The following is a 16,961-nucleotide window of genomic DNA, read 5'->3' as shown; positions in this document are numbered from 1 at the left end:
CTGGGGTAGTGCAAGGTCAGAAACATGAACATCCATCTGAAAGGTCTGTCTCCAAGGTCCCTTAGAGCAACCCATACAACAAACAGGCTGCATCACTACCAGGGAAGCTGCTGTTTGCAGCCATTGCACACTGGGCCCCCATGAGGAAAGGAACTCAGTCGGCGTAATTGGCTGCAGGTGTGTGGTCTTAATGGCTCTCACTCAGTTAAGCCACTCTTTTCATTGACCAGTTTTCTAACCCAGTGTATGCTTAGCGTGTGACGGGATATTCGGGAACTTTGAGGCTTGCAATGAAAAAGGAAATATGTTCAGACCAAAAATGGAGAGAAGCTTACAAGGAACTGCCTTTTGACATGTGTATTCCACTCACAGTTTATACCTCTCTTCTCATATAGCCTCAGTGAAACCCTTTTGGAGAAAAAGGTACCAATTGATATTCAAGAGCATATTGATGCCGATGGTGAAAAGGGAAATAGCCTCAGACTAAACCTGAAAAAAGCTTTCTAGGAAACTACTCTGAGATATGTGTAATCATCTCACATAGATAATGCTTTCTTTATCTTACACAGCTTGGAAACTGTCATGGACAGATCCTCGAAGGGATCTTCAGGAGCACTTTGAGGACTCCGTTGAAATTAGAAATATCTTCAGAAAAGAAGCAGGAAAGAATCTTTCTGTGAATCTGGTTTTTGCTACTCTTATTCATCTCACATTGATGAAGCTTTCTATACATTACACAGCTTGGAATATTCCTCGTGGATGGATCTGCGAAGGGATATTTGGGATCACATTCAGGCCTATTATGAAATAGGAAATATAGTCAGATCAAAACGGGAGAGAAGCGTTTTGAGAAACTGCTTGGTGACGTGCACATTCCACTCACGGAGTTATAACTTTCTTCTCATAAGGCACAATTTGAACACTGTTCCTGTAAATCCAAAAGACTGATGTTCGGAGCACATTGAAGACTATGGCAAAATTGAAATGTCCAATAAAAAACAGAAAGAAGCCCTCAAAGAAACTGCTCTCTGACATGTCCATTTTCACAGAAGGATAAAGCTTACTCTACATTTCCCAGTTTGAAAATCGGTCCTTGAGGGTTGTGCGAAGGGATAGTAAGTGGCAACCAGAGGCCTGTGTCGAGCAAGGAAATGTCTTCCATCGAATATTTGAGATAAGCTTTCTGGGCAACTCTTTAGTGAACTTTGTGCTCATCTCATAGAGTTAAATAATTCTTTGGATTCAGTAGTTTGAACTCACTGTTTCTGTGAAATCTGGGAAAGTACAATTGGAAATGCTCCTTAGAAAATCCTGAAAAAGAAATAACCTCAGAGAGAAACCAGAAGGAAGCTTTCTGTGAAACTGCTCTGTGTCATGTGAATTCCACTCACACAGTTAAGCCTTTCTTTTCACTGAGCAGTATCATAACACTGTTTTTGTTTGGTCTGCGAAGGGATATTCAGGAGTGCTTTGAGGCTTACGGTGAGAAACGAAACGTCTTCTGATAGAAACTGCAGGAAAGCTTTCTGAGGAGCTGTTTTGTGACGTGTACGTTCCACTCACAGAATTCAACTCACAGAATGATGTGCGCATTCCACTCACAGAATGACGTGTGCATTCCACTGACCTTTGTTCTCCTAGAGGATTCCGGAATCCCTTTTGGAAAAAAGCTACCAAGAGACATTCGGGATTATAGGGATGGCTATGGTGAAAAAGGAAATATCCTCAGACAAAAACTGGGAAGAAGATTTCTGTGACACTGCTTTGTGTTAGATGTATTTATTCATTTTGCATAGTTAAAACTTTTCCTATATAACGCAGTTGGAAACTCCGTCATGCATGGATCCACAAGGGGATATTCGGGAGCACATTCAGGCCTACGGTGAAAGAGGAGATATGTTTAGATGAAAAGTAGAGAGAAGCTTTCTGAGGAAGGACTTTGTGATATATGCATTCCACTCAGGGAGTTTTACCTCTTTTCTCACAAGGCAGTGTTTGAACACTGTTCCTGTGAAACCGAAAAAGTGATATTTTGGAGCGTATTGAGGACTATGGTGAATAGTGAAATATACTGAAATAAAATAGAGGAAAAAGCATTTCAAAAATCTGCTCTCTGATATATTCATTCACTTCATAGAGGTAATGCTTACTCTATGTTTCCCAGTTTCAAAACTCTGTCTTTCAAGGATATCTGAAGGGATAGTTAGTGATGATCGGAGGCTTGTGGTGAGCAAGGAAACGTCTTACGATGAAAACTGCAGAGAAACTCTCTGAACAACTGGTTTGCAATGTGTGTGTTCGTCTCATAGAGTTAAACCGTTCTTGGGATTGAGCAGCGTGAAATCACTGCTTTTGTGGAATCTGAGGAAGGACATTTAGGGATGATCTTAGAACATGGACAAAGTAATATGCTAAGGAAAAATCCAGTAGGAAGCTTTCTGTGAAACTACTCTGTGTCATCTTTATTGCTCTCACTCAGTTAAGCCCTTCTTTTCATTGAGCAGTTTTCTAACCCTGTGTATGCTTAGCGTGTGATGGGATATTCGGGAGCACTTTGAGGCTTACGGTGAAAAAGAAAATCTGTTCAGACCAAAACTGGAGAAAAGCTTTCCAAGGAACTGCCTTGTGACCTGTGCATTCCACTCACAGTGTTATACCTCTCTTCTCATACAGCATCAGGAAAACCCTTTCGGAGAAACAGTTTCCAAGTGATATTCGGGAGCATGTTAGTGCCGATGGTGACAAGGGAAATAGCCTCATATTATAAGTGGAAAAACCTTTGTAGGAAACTACTCTGTGATATGTGTAATCATCTCACATAGATAATGCTTTCTTTACATTACACAGCTTGGAAACTGTCATGGACGGATCCACAAAGAGACATTCGGGAGCACTTTTTGGACTTTAGTGAAAAACGAAATATCTTCAGTTTAGAACAGGATAGAAGCTTTCTGTGAATCTGCTTTTCGCTATGTTTATTCATCTCACATATATGAAGCTTTCTTTACATTACGCAGATTGGAAAATCCCTCATGGATGGATGCACGAAAAGATATTTGGGATCACATTCGGGCCTATGGTGAAATAGGAAACATAGTCAGATCAAAACTGGAGAGAAGTTTATGAGCAGGTGCTTGGTGACGTGTGCATTCCACTCACAGAATTCCACACACAGAATGATGTGTGCATTCCACTCACAGGATGACGTGTGCATTCCACTCACCTTTCTTCTCCTAGAAGATTCTGGAATCTCTTTGGAGAAAAAGCTGACACGAGACATTCGGGAGTATATGATTGGCTATGGTGAGAAAGGAAATATTTTCACACAAAAACTGGAAACAAGATTTCTGTGAAACTGCTTTGTGTTAGATATATTTATTCATCTTGCATAGGTAAAATTTTTCTTATAATACACAGTTTGGAAACTCCGTCATACAGGGTCCCATGAAGGGACATTCAGTAGCACATTCAGGCCTACGGAGAAAGAGGAGATATCTTCAGATAAAAAGTGGAGAGAAGCTTTCTCAGAAACGACTTTGTGATGCATGCATTCCACTCAGGGCATTAAATCACTTCTCTCACAAGGCAGTGTTTGAACACTGTTCCTGTGAAACCCAAAAAGTGATATTTCAGAGTGCTTTGAAGCCTATAGCGGATAGTGAAATATACTGAAATAAAATAGAGGAAGAAGTGTTCCAAGAATCTGCTCTCTGATATGTGCATTCACTTCACAGAATTAAAGCTTACTCAATGTTGCCCAGTTTCGAAACTCTGTCTTTGATGGATCTGTGCAGGGATATTTAGTGACGCCTGGAGGCTTGTGATGAGCAAGGAAACGTATTCCGATGAAACCTAAAGAGAAACTTTATGAGCAACTGCTTTGCCATGTGTGTATTCGTTCAGAGTTAAACGGTTATTTGGATTGAACAGCTTGAAATCACCGTTTCTGTGGAATCTGAGAAAGGACATTTGGGAATGATCCTTACAACATGGAGAAAGAAACATCCTCAGGGAAAATCCAGAAGGAAGCTTTCTGTGAAACTGCTCTGTGTCATCTTAATGGCTCTCATTCAGTTAAGCCCCTCTTTTCATTGAGCTGTTTCCTAACCCTGTGTATGCTTAGCGTCTGACGGGATATTCGGGAGCATTTTGAGGCTTATGGTGAAAAAGGAAATATGTTCAGACCAAAACTGGAGAGAAGCTTTCCGAGGACCTGCCTTCTGATGTGTGGATTCCACTCACAGTGTTATACCTCTCTTCTCATACAGTGTCGGGGAAATCCTTTAGAGAAACAGGTACCAAGAGATATTCGGGAGTATGTTGATGCCGATGACAAAAAGGGAAATAGCCTCATACTAAAACTGGATAAAGCTTTCTAGGAAACTACTCTGTGATACGTGTAATCATCTCACATAGATAATGCTTTCTTTACATTATGCAGCTTGGAAACTGTCGTGGACGGATACACGAAGGAGCCTTCGGGGGCACATTCAGGGTTACAGTGAAAAAGGAAATATCTTCAGATAAGAACGGGAAAGAAGATTTCTGGGAATCTGTTTTTTCTATGTTTATTCATCTCACATAGATGAAGTTTTCTTGACATTAAACAGCTTGGAAACTCCCTCATAGATGGATCCGCGAAGGGATATTTGGGATCATATTCGGGGCTATAGTGAATTAGGAAATATAGTCAGATAAAAAGGGGAGGGAAGCTTTCTGAGAAACTGCTTGGTGACGTGTGCATTCCACTCAGGGACTTATACCTTTGTTCTCATAAGGCACAATTTTAACACTGTTACTGTAAAACCAAAAGAGTGACATTGGGAGCGCATTGAAGACTATGACAAAATTGAAATGTCGAATAAAAAACAGAAAGAAGCACTCGAAGAAACTTCTCTCTCACATGTCCATTTTTAGACAGGGTTAAAGCTTACTCTACATTTCCTAGTTTGAAAGTCGACCTTTCAGGGTTCTGTGAAGGGATAGAAAGTGGCACCTGGAGGCTTGTGTGGAGAAAGGAAAAGTCTTCCATAGCATATTTGAGAGAAGCTTTATGCATAACACTTTTGTGAAGTTTGTGCTCATCTCATAGAGTTAAATCATTCTTTGGATTGAGTAGTTTGAAATCACAGATTCTGTGGAATCTTAGAAAGGACATTTGGAAACTATCTTTAGAATATCCTGAAAAAGAAATACCCTCAGAGAGAAACCAGAAGGAAGCTTTCTGTGAAACTGCTCTGTGTCACGTGAATTTTGCTCACACAGTTAAGCTTCTCTTGTCATTGAGCAGTATCATATCTGTTTTTGTTTAGTCTGAGAAGGGATATTCAGGAGCGCTTTGAGACTCACAGTGAGAAAGGAAACGTCCTCAAATAGAAACTGGAGAGAAGCTTTCTGAGGAGCTACTTTGTGATGTATGCATTCCACTTACAGAATTCCACTGACAGAATGACGTTGTGCATTCCACTCACACAATGACGTGTGCATTCCACTCACCTTTCCTCTACTAGAGGATTTTGGAATCCCTTTTGGAGAAGAAACTACCAAGAGACATACAGGAGTATAGGGATGGCTATGGTCAAAAAGGAAATAACCTCAGAAAAAAACTGGAAAGAAGATTTCTGGGAAACTGCTTTCTGTTACATATATTTATGCATCTCTATAATACCTCTTTTCTCTCAAGGCACTGTTTGAACACTGTTCCCGTGAAACCAAAAAATGATATTTCGGAGCACATTGAGGACTACGCTGAATATTGAAATATACTGAAATAAAATCGAGGAAGAAGCGTTCCAAAAATCTGCTCTCTGATATGGGCATTCACTTCAGAAAGTTAATGCTTACTCTATGTTGCTCAATTTCAAAACTCTGTCTTCCAAGAATCTGTGAGGAGTTTTTTAGTGATGCCCAGAGGCTTGTTGTGAGTCAGGAAATGTCTTCCGATGAAACCTGCAGAGAAACTTTCTCAGCAACTGCTTTGTGATGTGCGTACTCGTCTCATAGAGTTAAACTGTTCTTTGGATTGAACAGGTTGAAATCACTCTTTTTGTGGAATCTGAGGAAGGACATTTGGGAACAATCATTAGAACATGTAGAAAGAAATATCCTTACGTAAAACCCAGAAGGAAGCTTTCTGTGAAACTGCTCTGTGTAGTCTTAATGGCTGTCACTCAGTAAAGGCCTCTTTTCATTGAGCAGTTTTCTAACCCTGTGTATGCTTAGCGTGTGACGGGATATTCAGGAGCACATTGATGCTGATGGTGTAAAAGGAAATATGTTCCGACCAATACTGGGAGAAGATTTCTGAGGAACTGATTTGTGACGTGTGCATTTCACTCACAGTTTCATACCTCTCTTCTCATACAGCTTCTGGGAAACCATTTGGGAGAAACAGGTACCAAGTGAAATTCAGCAGCATCTTGATGTCGATCATGAAAAGGGAAATAGCCTCAGGCACAACCTGGAAATAAGTTTCCTAGGAAACTACTCTGTGATATGTGTAATCATCTCATGTAGACAAAGCTTTCATTACATTACGCAGGTTGGAAACGGTCATGGACGGATCCACGAAGGGACATTCAGGAGCAGATTCAGGACTATGGTAAAAAAGGAAATATCTTCAGATAAAAACTGGAAAGAAGCTTTCTGTGAATCTGCTTTTTGCTATGTTTATTCATCTCATATAAAAGAAGGTTTGTTTACATTACATAGCTTGGAAACTCCCTCGTGGATGGATCCGCGAAGGGATATTTGGGATGACATATGGGCCTATGGTGAAATAGGAAATATAGTCAGATAAAAATTGGAGAGAAGCTTTCTGAGAAACTGGTTGGTGGTGTGTGCATTACACTCAGAGAGGTATAACTTTCTTCTCACAAGGCACAGTTTGAACACTGTTCCTATAAAATTAAAGAGTGATATTCGGAGCACATTGAAGACTATGGAAAAAAGTGAAATGTTGCCCAATAAAAAACAGAAAGAAGGACCCGAAGTAACTGCTCTCTGACAAGTCCATTCATTTCACATGGTTAAATCTTACTCTACATTTCCCAGTTTGAAAATCTGTCTCTGAGGGTTCTGCGAAGGGATAGTAAGTGGCAACCAGAGGTCTGTGTCGAACAAGGAAATGCCTTCCTTCTAAAATTGGAGAGAAGATTTCTGCGCAACTCTTTTGTGATGTTTGTATTCATGTCATAGAGTTAAGTCATTCTTTGGATTGAGCAGTTTAAAATCACTGTTTCTGTGGAATCTGAGAAAGGACATTTGGAAACGCTCTTTAGAATATCCTGAAAAAGAAATAACCTCTGAGAAAAACCAGAAGGAAACTTTCTGTGAGACTGCTGTGTGTCACGTGAATTCCACTCACACAGTTAAGCTTCTCTTTTCATTGAGCAGTATCATAACACTGTTTTTGTTTAGTCTGTGAAGGGATATTCTGGAGCACTTTGAGGCTTATGGTGAGAAAGGAATCGTCTTCCGATAGAAACTGGAGAGAAGGTTTCTAAGGAGCTGCTCTGTGACGTGTGCATGTGACTCACAGAAATATCCCTTTCTTCTAGAGGATTCTGGAATCCTTTTTGGAGAAAGAGCTACCAAGAGACATTCTTGTGTATATGGAGGGCTATGGTAAAAAAGTAAATATCCTCAGCCAAAAACTGAAAAGAAGCTATCTGTGAAACTGCTTTGTGTTAGATATATTTATTCATCTCGCACAGTTAAAACTTTTCTTATATTACGCAATTTGGAAATTCCGTCATGCATGGATCTGCAAAGGGACATTTGGAAGCACATTCAGGCCTATGGTGAAAGAGGAGATATGCTCAGATAAAAACTGGATAGAAGCTTTCTGAGAAACTCCTTTGTGTTGTATGCATTCCACTCAGGGAGTTATACCTCGTTTCTCACAAGGTAGCGCTTGAAAACTGCTCCTGTGAAATGGAAAAAGTGATATTTCAGAGTGGAATTTGGACTCTGGAGAATGGGGAAATATACTGAAATAAAATCGAGGAATAGGTGTTCTAAGAATCGGTCTCTTATATGTGCATTCAATTCACGGAGTTAATGCTTACTCTATGTTGCCCAGTTTCAAAACTCTCTCTTTGAAGAATCTGTGTAGGGATATTTAGTGACATCCGGAGGGTTCTGGTGAGCAAGGAAACGTCTTCCAATGAAACCTGCAGACAAACATTCTGAGCAACTGCTTTGCAAAGTGTGTATTCATCTTATAGAGTTATACCATTCTTTGGATTGAGCAGCTTGAAATCACTGTTTTTGTGGAATCTGAGGAAGGACATTTGGGAACGATCCTTAGAATATGGAGAAAGAAATATCTTCAGGTAAAATCCAGAAGGAAGCTTTCTCTGAAACTGTTCTGTGTCTTCTTAATTCCTCTCACTCCAGTAAGCCTCACTTTTCATTCATCAGTTTTCTCACCCTGTGTATGTTTGGCGTGTGATGGGATATTCAGGAGCACTTTGAGGCTTACGGTGAAAAAGGAGATATGCTCAGAACGAAACTCTAGAGAAGCTTTCTGAAGAACTCCATTGTGACGTGTGCATTCCACTCACAGTGTTATACCCCTCACTTCATGCAGCATCAGGGAAACCCTTTTGGAGAAACAGGTACAAGTGATATTGAGGAGCATGTTAATGCCAATAGTGAGAAGAGAAACAGCCTCGACAAAACCTCTAAAGAAGATTTCTAGGTAACTACTCTATGATATGTGTAATCATCTCACATAGATAAAGCTTTCTTTATATTACGCAGCTTGGAAACTGTCATGGACGGATCCACGAAGGGACCTTCAGGAGCACAGTCAGGACGATGGAGAAAAAGGAAATATCTTCAAATAGAAACTGGATAGAAGCTTTCTGTGAATCTGATTCTTGCTATGTTTATTCAACTCACATTGTTGAAGCTTTCTCTACATTAGGCAGCTTGGAAAATCTCTCATGGATGGATCCGCATAGGGATATTTGGGATCACATTTGGGACTAAGGTGAAATAGGAAATATAGTCAGATAAAAACTGGAGAGAAGCTTTCTGAGAAACTGCTTGGTGATGTGTGCATTCCACTCAGGGAGGTATAACTTTCGTCTCATAAGGCACAGTTTGAACACTGTTACTGCAAAATCAAAAGAGTGATATTCTGAGCACATTGAATACTATGGCAAAAAGTGAAATGTCGCCCAATAAAAAACAGAAACAAGCACTCAAAGAAAGAGCTCTCTCTCATGTCCATTCTTTTCACAGGGTTAACGATTACTCTCCATTTCCCAGTTTGAAAGTCGGTCTTTGAGGGTTCTGCGAAGGGATAGTAAGTGGCAATCCGAGGCCTGTGTCGATCAAGGAAATGTCTTCCATCGAAAATTGGAGAGAAACTTTCTGCACAACTCTTTTGTGATGTTTGTATTCATCTCATAGAGTTAAATCATTCTTTGGATTGAACAGTTTGAAATCACTGTTTCTGTGGAATCTGAGAAAAGACATTTTGAAACGCTCTTTAGAATATCCAGAAAAAGAAATAACATCAGAAAGAAACAGGAAGGAAGATTTCTGTGAAACTGCTCTGTGTCACGTGAATTCCACTCACACAGAGAAGCTTCTCTTTTCCTTGAGGAGTATCATAACACAATTTTCATTTACTCTGACAGGGGATATTGAGGAGTGCTTTGAGACTCACGGTAAGAAGGGAAACGTCTTCACATAGAAACTGGAGAGAAGCTTTCTGAGGAGATGCTTCATGACGTGTACGTTCCACTCACAGAAATATACCTTTCTTCTCCTACAGGATTCCGGAATTTCCTTTGGAGAAAAAGCTACCAAGAGACATTCGGGAGTATAGGTACGGCTCTGGTGAAAAAGGAAATATCCTCAGAGAAAAACTGTAACGAATAATTCTGTGAACCTGCTTTTTGTTAGATATGTTTCTTCATCTCACCTGGTTAAAATTTTTCTTATATTATGCAGTTTGGAAACTCTGTCATGCATGGATCCATGAAGGGACATTCAGGAGTACATTCAGGCCTATGGTGAAAGAAGATAAATCTTCAGATAAAAACTGCATAGAAGCTCTCTGAGAAAGTACTTTGTGACATATGCATTCCTCTCCGGATTTATACCTCTTTTCTCACAAGGCAGTGTTTGAACATTTTCCTGTGAAACCAAAAAAGTGATATTTCGGAGCACTTTTAGGACTATGGCGAATAGGGAAATATACTGAAATCAAATCGAGGAAGAAGCGTTCCAAGAATCTGCTCTCTGATGTGTGCTTTCACTTCAAAGAGGTAATACTTACTCTATGTTGCCCAGTTTCGATACTCTGTCCCTGAAGGATCTGGAAGCTATATTTAGTGAAGCCTGGAGGTTTGTGGTGAGCAAGAAAACGACTTCTGATGAAACCTGCCGAGAACCATTCTGAGCAACTGCTTTGCAATGTGTGTATTCGTTTCCTAGAGTTCAAACATTCTTTGTATTGAGCAGCTTGAAATCACTGTTTTTGTGGCATCTGAGGAAGGATATTTGGGAACGATCCTTAGAATATGGAAAAAGTAATATGCTCAGGAAACATCCAGTAGGAACCTTTCTGTGAAACTTCTCTCTGTCGTCTTAATTCCTGTCGCTCAATTAAGCCTCTCTTTCCATTGAGCAGTTTTCTAACCCTCTGTATGTTTAGCGTGAGATGGGATATTCGGTAGCACTCTGAGGCTTACGGTGAAAAAGGGAATATGTTCAGACCAAAAGTGCAGAGGCGCTTTCCCAGGAAGTGCTTTCTGACGTATGCCTTCCATTCACAGTCTTATACCTCTCTTCTCATACAGCATCGGGGAAACCTTTTTGGAGGAAAGGTGCCTAGTGATATTCGGGTGCATGTTGATGCCGATGGTGAAAAGGGAAATAGACTCAGACAAAATCAGGAAGGAAGCTTTCTAGGAAACTACTCTGTGATATATGAAATCATGTCACATAGATAAAGCTGTCTTTACATTACGCAGCTTGGAAACAGTCATGGACGGATCCACGAAGGGACCTTCGGGAGAACATTCAGGACTATGGAGAAAAACGAAATACCTTCAGCTAAAAACTTGAAAGAAGATTTCTGTGTATCTGTTTTTTGCTATATTTGTTCATCTCACATAATTGAAGCTTGTTTACAGTACGCAGCTTGGAAACTCCCTCATGGATGAATCTGTGAAGGGATATTTGGGATCACATACGGGCCTAAGCGGAAATAGGAAATATAGCCAGTTAAAAACTGGAGAGAAGCTAACCTTGTGTAAGTTTAGTGTGTGATGGGATATTCGAGAGCCCTTTGAGGCTTACGGTGAAAAAGGAAATATGTTCAGACCGAAATTGGAGAGAATGTTTCCTAGGAACTGCTTTGTGATGTGTGCATTCCATTCACAGTGTTATACCTCTCTTCTCATACAGCGTCTGGGAAACCCTTTTGGAGAAACAGGTACCAAGTGATATTCGGGAGCATGTTGATGCTGATTGCAAAAAGGGAAATGGCCTCAGAGAAAACGGGAAAGAAGCTTTCTAGGAAACTACTCCGTGATATGTGCCATTATCTCACATAGATAAAGCTTACTTTACATTATGCAGCTTAGAAACTGTCATGGAAACATCCACAAAGTGACCTTCGGGAGCACATTCAGGACTATGGTGAAAAAGGAAATATCTTCAGATAAAAACGGGAAAGAAGCTTTCTGTGAATCTGCTTTTGCTATGTTTATTCATCTCATATAGATGAAGCTTTCTTTACATTATGCACCTTGGAAACTACCTCTTTCATGGACCCGTGAAGGGATATTTGGGATCACATTCGGGCCTATGGTGAAATAGGAAATGTAGTCAGAAATAAACTGGAGAGAAGCTTCCTGAGAAACTGCTTAGTGACGTGTGCATTCCACTCAGGAAGTTATAACTTTCTTCTCATAAGGCACAGTTTGAACCCTGTTCCTGTCAAACCAAAAGAGTGATATTCAGAGCATATTGCAGATTATGCCAAAAAGTGAAATGTAGTCCAATAAAAAGCAGAAAGAAGGACTCAAAGAAACAGCTCTCCGACCTGTACATTTTTTCACAGGGTTAAAGCTTACTCTACATTTCCCAGTTTGAAAGTCGGTCTTTGAGGATTATGTGAAGGGATAGCAAGTGGCTACCGGAGGCGTGGCTCAAGCAACGAACTGTCTTCTATCGAAAATTGGAGAGAAACTCTCTGCGCAAATCTTTTGTGATGTTCATATTTATCTCACAGAGTTAAATCATTCTTCAGATTGAGCAGTTTGAAATCACTGTTTCTGTGGAATCTGAGAAAGGAATTTTTGGAACGCTTTTTAGAATATGCTGAAAAAGAGATAACCTCAGAGCGAAACCAGAAAGAAGCTTTCTGTGTATAGGCTCAATGTCACGTGAATTCCACTCACACACTTAAGCTTCTCTTTTCATTGAGCAGTATCATAGCACTGTTTTAGTTTAGTCTCGGAAGGGATATTCAGGAGCACTTGGAGGCTTACGGTGAGAAAGGAAACGACCTCAGATAGAAACTGGAGAGAAGCTTTCTGAGGAGCTGTGTTGTGATGTGTGCATTCCACACTGAGAAGTATACATTTCTTCTCCAAGAGGATTCCGGAATCCCTGTTAGAGAAATAGCTACCAAGAGACATTTGGTAGTAAAGGGACCCCTGTGGTGAAAAAGGAAATATCCTCAGACAAAAAGTGGAAAGAAGATTTCTGTGAAACTGCTTTGTGTTAGATATATTTATTCATCTACAATAGTTAAAACTTGCCTCATATTACGCAGTTTGGAAATTCCGTCATGCACGGATCTGCGAAGGGATATTTGGAAGCATATTCACGCATACGGTGAAAGAGGATATACCTTCAGATTAAAACTAGATAGAAGCTTTCTGAGAAACTAGTTTGTTTTGTATGCATTTCACTCAGGGAGTCACACCTCTTTTCTCACAAAGCAGCATTTGAACACTGTACCTGTGAAACCGAAAAAGTGATATTTAGGGGCGCATTGATGACTGTGGCAAATAGTGAACTATGCTGAAATAAAATCGAGGAAGAAGCCTTCCAAGAATTTGCTCTCTGATGTGTGCATTCACTTCAAAATGTTAATGCTTATTCTATGTTGCCTAGTTTCGAAACTCTGTCTTTGAAGGATCTGTGAAGTGATATTTAGTGACTCCCGGAGGCTTCTGGTGAGCAAGGAAACATCTTCTGATGAAACCTGCAGAGAAACTTTCTGAGCCCCTGCTTTGCAATGCATGTATTAGTCTCATAGAGTTAAACCATTCTTTGGATTGAGCAGCTTGAAATCACTTTTTTTGTGGCATCTGAGGAAGGACATTTGGAAACGATCCTTCTAATATGAAGAAATAAATATCCTCAGGTAAAACCCAGAAGGAAGGTTTCTGTGAAACTGCTCTGTGTTGTCTTAATTCCTCTCACTCATTTAACCCTCTGTTTTCATTGAGCAGATTTCTAACCTTGTGTATGTTTAGAGTGTGATGGAATATTCGGGAGCACTATGAGCCTTACTGTGAAAAAGGAATTATGTGAAGAGCGAAATTGGAGAGAGGCTTTTCGAGGAACTGCTTTGTGTCATGTGCATTCCATTCCCAGTGTTATACCTCTCTTCGCATACAGCGTTGGGGAAACCATTTGGGAGAAAAGGTGCCTAGTGATATTCGGGAGCATGTTGATGCCAATGGGGAAAAGGGAAATAGCCTCAGACAAAAACTGGAAAGAAGCTTTCTAGGAAACTACTCTGTGATATGTGTAATCATCTCACATAGATAAAGCTTTTTAACATTACAGTGCTTGGAAACTGTCATGGACGGATCCACGAAGGGACCTTTGGGAGCACATTCAGGACTATGGTGAAAAAGGAAATATCTTCAGATAAAAACTAGAAAGAAGCCTTCTGTGAATCAGCTGTTTGCTATGTTTATTCATCGCACATATATGAAGCTTTCTTTACATTACACTGCTTGGAAACTCCCTCGTGGATGGATCCGTGAAGGGATATTTGGGATCACATTCGGGCCTATGGTGAAATAGGAACTATAGTGAGATAAAAATTGGAGAGAAGCTTTCTGAGAAACTGCTTCGTGATGTGTCCATTCCACTCAGGGAGTTATAACTTTCTTCTCATAAGGCACAGTTTGAAGACTGTTCCTGTAAAACCTAGAGTGATATTTGGAGCATATTGAAGAGTATAGTAAAAAGTGAAATGTCGTCGAGTAAAAAACAGAAAGAAGCACTAGAGGAAACTGCTCTTTGAAAAGTCCATTCTTCTCAGAGGGTTAAAGCTCACTCTACATTTCCCAGTTTGAATGTCGGTGTTTGAGGGTTCTGCGAAGGGATAGTAAGTGGCAACCGGAGGCCTTTGTTGAACAAGAAAATATCTTCCATCAAAATCGGAGAGAATCTTTCTGTGTAATTCTTTTGAGATGTATGTATTCATCTCATAGCGTTACATGATTCTTTGGATTGAGCAGTTTGAAATCACTGTTTTCTGTGGAATCTGAGAAAGGACATTTGGAAACGCTCTTTAGAATATCTTGAAAATAAATAACCTCCGAGAGAAACAAAAAGGAAGCTTTCTGTGAATCTGCTCTCTGCAATGTGAATTCCACTCACACAGTTAAGCTTCTCTTTTCATTGAGCAATATCATGACACTGTTTTTGTTTAGTCTCTGAAGGAATATTCAGGAGTACTTTGAGGCTTATGGTGAGAAAGGAAACGTCATCAGATAGAAACTGTAGAGAAGCTTTCTGAGGAGCTGCTTTGTGACGTGTGCATTCCACTCACAGAAGTATACATTTCTTCTCATAGAGGATTCCGGAATCCCTTTTGGAGAAAAAGCTACCAAGAGACATTTGGGAGTACAGGGTCGGCTGTGGTGAAAAAAAAAAAATATCCTCAGAAATAAACTGGAAAGACGATTTCTGTAAATCTGCTTTGTGTTACATATATTTATTCATGTCACCTAATTAAAACTTTTCTCATATTATGTAGCTTGGAACCTCCGTCTGGCACGGATCCGCAAAGGGACATTCGGGACCACATTCAGGCTTAGAGTGAAAGAAGAGATATCTTCATATTAAAACTGGATAGACGCTTTCTGATAAACTACTTTGTGATGTATGATTTCCACTCAGGGAGTCATACCTCTTTTCTCACAAGGCAGCATTTGAACACTGTTCCTGTGAAACCGAAAAAGGAATATTTTGGGGCGCCTTGATGACTATGGGGAATACTGAAATTTACTGAATTAAAATCGAGGCAGAAGCATTCCAAGAATCTGCTCTCTGATATGTGCTTTCACTTCAAAGGGCTAATACTTACTCTATGTTGTCCAGTTTCGATACTCTGTCCCTGAAGGATCTGTGAAGCGATATTTAGTGATGCCCGGAGGCTTGTGGTGAGCAAGAAAACATCTTCCAATGAAACCTGCAGAGAAACTTTGTGAGCAACTGTTTTGTGATGTGTGTATTCGTTTCCTAGAGTTCAACCATTCTTTGTATTGAGCAGCTTGAAATCACTGTTTTTGTGGCATCTGAGGAAGGATATTTCAGAACGATCTTTAGAATATGGAAAAAGTAATCTGCTGAGGAATAATCCAGTGGGAAGCTTTCTGTGAAACTGCTCTCTGTCGTCTTAATTCCTGTCACTCAGTTAAGCCTCTCTTTCCATTGAGCAGTTTTCTAACCCTGTGTATGTTTAGCACGTGATGGGATATTCGGTAGCAGGCTGAGGCTTACGGTGAAAAAGGGTATATGTTCAGACCGAAACTGCAGAGAAGCTTTCCGAGGAGCTGCTTTCTGAGGTGTGCATTCCATTCACAGTCTTATACCTCTCTTCTCATAGAGCATCGGGGAAACCTTTTTGGAGGAAAGGTGCCTAGTGATATTCGGGAGCATGTTGATGCCGATGGTGAAAAGGAAAATAGCCTCAGACAAAAACAGGAAAGAAGCTTTCTAGGAAACTACTCTGTGATATGTATAATCATGTCACATAGATAAAGCTTTCTTTACATTACGCAGCTTGGAAATTGTCATGGACGGATCCACGAAGGGATCTTCAGGAGAACATTCAGGACTTTGGAGAAAAACGAAATATCTTCAGCTAAAAAGTGGAAAGAGGATTTCTGTGTATCTGCTTTTTGCTATATTTTTTCATCTCACATCGTTGAAGCTTGTTTACATTACGCGGCTTGGAAACTCCCTCGTGGATGGATCTGCGAAGGGATATTTTGGATCACATTCGGGCCTAAGGTGAAATAGGAAATATAGCCAGTTAAAAACTGGAGAGAAGCTTTCTGAGAAACTGATTTCTGATGTGTGCATTCCACGCAGGAAGTTATAACTTTCTTCTCATAAGACACAGTTTGAACACTGTTCCAATAAAACCAAAAAAGTGACATTCAGAGCATATTGAAGACTATGGCAAAAAAGTGACATGTCGTCCAATAAAAAACAGAAAGAAGCACTCGAAGAAACTTCTCTCTGACATTCCCATTCTTTCCACAGGGTTAAAGCTTACTCTACATTTCCAAGTATGAAAGTCCGTCTTTGAGGGTTCTTTGAAGGGATTTTAAGTGGTAACCATTGGCTTGAGTCGAGCAAGGAAATGTCTTCCATCGAATATTTGAGAGAATCTTTCTGTGCAACTCATTTGTGAAGTTTGTGTTCATCTCATAGAGTTAAAACATTCTTTGGATTGAGTAGTCTGAAATCACAGTTTCTGTGGAATCTGAGAAAGGACATTTGGAGACGCTCTGTAGAATATCCTGAAAAAGAAATAACCTCAGATAGAAACCAGAAGGAATTTCTCTATGAAACTGCCCTGTGTCAAGTGAATTTCCCTCACACAGCTAATCTTCTCTTTTCATTGAGCAGTATCATAACAGTTTTTGTTTAGTATGCGAAGTGATATTCAGAAG

The 16,961-nt window shown here is 40.1% G+C and overlaps 1 non-coding gene across 1 annotated transcript; it reads right to left on the bottom strand.

The window, feature by feature from the left end:
- Window positions 1-43: 43 nt before the first annotated feature.
- LOC111535593 lies at window positions 44-177 on the bottom strand. Its single transcript, XR_002729505.1, has one exon. It is a non-coding gene; the product is annotated as a small nucleolar RNA SNORA70 (small nucleolar RNA).
- Window positions 178-16,961: the final 16,784 nt, after the last annotated feature.

Source organism: Piliocolobus tephrosceles, chromosome 17, assembly GCF_002776525.5.
Source record: "Piliocolobus tephrosceles isolate RC106 chromosome 17, ASM277652v3, whole genome shotgun sequence".
NCBI lineage: Eukaryota > Metazoa > Chordata > Mammalia > Primates > Cercopithecidae > Piliocolobus > Piliocolobus tephrosceles.
The sequence above is the reverse complement of the archived record's forward strand: the minus strand, read 5'-3'. Positions and strand labels throughout refer to the sequence as shown.